Source organism: Mobula birostris, chromosome 4 (genome assembly GCF_030028105.1).
Source record: "Mobula birostris isolate sMobBir1 chromosome 4, sMobBir1.hap1, whole genome shotgun sequence".
Lineage (NCBI taxonomy): Eukaryota > Metazoa > Chordata > Chondrichthyes > Myliobatiformes > Myliobatidae > Mobula > Mobula birostris.
The window spans coordinates 10,803,105-10,806,548 of NC_092373.1; positions in this window are offsets into that span (position 1 = coordinate 10,803,105).

Below are 3,444 nucleotides of genomic sequence, written 5' to 3' on the forward strand. Positions count from 1 at the left end.
GGTCGGGCCACAGGCGGCTATGAAGGCCAAGGCAGAGATTGATAGATTCTTAACTGGTCAGAGCACGGTGGAATACGGGTAGAAGGCAGGAGATTGTGGCTGAGAGGAAAAAATGGATCAGCCCTGACGAAATGGGCCAAATGATCTATTTCTGCTCCTACATCTTCAGGCTCACGTTCTTATAAGAACAAAAGAACATGCATAACTGGAGTTAGGGCAAGCCAACTTGCCTCACTGAGTAGTGCGATCACTTGAATCAGTTACAATGTTCTCTCCAGCGGTTATTTCATTAATGGAGAATACCTATGATCGATTGACTTTGTGTAAAGTGCGGAAGCTGATGCGAAGGTAGCCACCACACATTCCAGACATAGATGAGCAACAGTGATCCAGGTTCAATTCTGATACCGCCTGTAAGGAGTTTCTAAGGGTTTTGTCCGAGTGCTCCAGTTTCCTCCCACAATTCAAAGACTTGCGGAATAGTGTGCTACTTAGTCACATGGGTGCAGGACTGCGATAGCTCGAGTCGAGTATGTTGTTCTTCTCGGGGGGTATCTATTGGTAGGTAAGCAAGTGGTGGCAGAGACCAGTCCTGGATCCACATATTCTGTTGGGGTGGATCCTTTGATTGGATACACCGGCAGCCACCACATCTACCAAATAGACCGAGATCGGGGTCCGGTGGTATGACATGCAAAACGACTGGGGACCCTTCACTGCTGCCTTCCTCTGCTTTCACTACAGTATGATGTGCCGTCATCTTCCGCCAGCTCTACCGTTGGGATCTTGATTGGATCGCTCTTTATCTAGAACCTGCCATTAACCTTCGCGCCATGAATGACAAGGAGCTATGCCTTCCCGTGCTTTCCCGGAGTGCCTTCGTCCTTTTTTATAAATATCCTCATTCTACCTGCTATCTCCAGCGGTTGTTTATTGTGCTGAGTGGCCACCCGTCCTCCAAAGATTATACAGTAATAGAGCAAGACAGCACAAAAACTGCCCCTTCGGCCCAACGCATCCATGCCGTCCATGGTGCCCGCTTAATCTAGTCTCATTTACCCACATGGAACCATATTTTCTCTAAACATTTACGATCCATATGAGCATCCAAATGTCTTTTGAATGCTGTCATTGCACCTGCCTCAACAACTTTGACACTTCGACCCATATAAGGGCCACACTCTGTGTGAAGAATTTGACCTGCAGGTCACTTTTAAGTCTTCTCTCGCCTGACACCTATGCATTATCGTTATCGGTTCCGTTCCCCTGGGAAAAGGATAAGTGTATTCATCCTGTCAACGTCCCCTTGGGTTTAGAGACATCTATTACGCCACTTACTTTCTCCTGCGTTCCATGGAATACAGTCCTAGCTTGCTCAGCTTTCCCATATAATTCATATCCTCAAGTATGGCCAAAGCTTCCTTGCAATCTTCCCGGTTTAATGGAATCCTTCCTGTAACAGGGTGAACAACACTCTACACGATAATCCAAATAGAACATCACCCATGTTTTGGACAAAGTAACATAATACCACGTCTCATGTACACATTGCCCTGTTCTTGAAGGTCAGTGTGTCAAAAGTTTTCTGCACCACTTATTATAATGTATTATGTACAGACACTCCCAGGCATAAAGGAGCTTGGGAGTTCTTGTGCAGGATTCCCTACAAGTTAATCTGCAGGTGCAGTCAGTGGTTAGGAAGGCAAATGCGATGTTGGCATTAATTTCAAGAGGACTAGAATATAAAAACAAGGATGTAATGTTGAGGCTTTAAAAAGCACTGCTGAGGCTTCACTTGGAGTGGTGTGAGCAGTTTTGGGCTCTTTATCTTAGAAAGGATGTGTTGACACTATTGTGTTCAAGGGAGGTTCACGAAGATGATTCCAGGATTGAACGGGTTGTCCTACGAGGAGTTTTGGGCCTGTATTCTCTGGGATTCAGAAGTATGAGGCATGACCTAATTGAAACCTATTCAACGTTGAAAGGCTCCAAGTGAGCAGATTTTGAGATGTTTTCTATGGCGGGATATCCTAGAACCAGAAGACACAGCCTCAGAATAAAGGGACTTACATTTAGAACAGCGCTGAGGAGGAATGTCTTTGGCCAAAGAATGATGAATCTGTGAAATACGCTGTCACAGGCGGCTGTGGGGGCCAACGTTTTATGCTTATTTAAGGCAAATAGATAGATTCTTTATTGGTCAGGGGTGAAGCGATATGGGAGGACGGCAGATTAGGGCTGAGAGGAAAATGAATCAGTCATGATAAAATAACGTAGGAGACGTGTTGGGGCACATGGCCGCATTCTGTTGCTGTACCTTACGGTCTTATGGTCTTATGATTCTGAGGAGAAGGCAGGGGAATGGGTTTAAGAGGTTAATAAATCAGTCTGGACGTAATAACGCAACAGGTTCGATGGGTCGAATGACTTAATTCTGTCCCAACGTCTTATGGACCTATGGCCTGTTTCTGATCTGTAGATTTCCGTGACTTGGTGACTGACTCTGCCTACACCAGGTGCACGCATTATGAGCCGCTGATGGTTACGTTTTCTCCATGAAATAGGTGAGGTGCACAAATCAAAGCTTTGGGATATTAAGTCTGAAGCCAGTATGTTTATTGGTTGCAGATCGTTCATTAAATCCATACTGTAAATTCAACGCTTCTAAATCTAAAATGATGGAAGATTTATATTGAACCATTTAATTTGGCCCAATAAGTTGATGGAATTGTAAGTTCTGTATCCGCTGGTGCCCCGGAACTTTAATGCATTATTTCAATACAAATAAATGTGAGAAAGTAACACCAGTTTAGAACTTCAACTACGAACGGCAGAGCAAAGGAGCGTGACATGGAACAGAGGAACCTGAAGGTACAAGTGTGTAGTTGGTTGACAGCGGCAGTATAAACAGTCAGATGGTGACAAACGGCATTTATCATCAGATAGGGTGCCTCGTATCTGAGTAGGAAGATTAAGTTTTATTGCATAAGCCATTCGTGAGGCTATACTTGGAGCAATATCTCCAGTTTTGGTCACTCTGTTATAGGAAAGCCATGGTCAAACTGTAAAGAAAGTACGTGAACATGTTGCCAGGACGGAGGTGGCCCGAGCTTACGGACGTTTTTTGGCCAAGTTAGGTCTTAACTCCTTTGCGCGTAAGCGAATGGGGCTCGACCTTATAGAATTGCTTAAATTTCTGAAAGGCATGGACAACAAACGAAATGCCGAGAGACAATGGTATAATTTTAAATTAAAAAATGGACAGGTACATGGAGTGACGCAGCATATGAGGATATGGCCCAAATGCAGGTATTTGAGATTATCTGGATGGACAGCGCGATGTGTACTGACTGCCATGGCCAAAGCTCTTGTATCAATGCCGTATTGGTATGTGAATCTGCACCTCTACGCCGTTACAGGCCAGGACGTATGGATACGCACCCT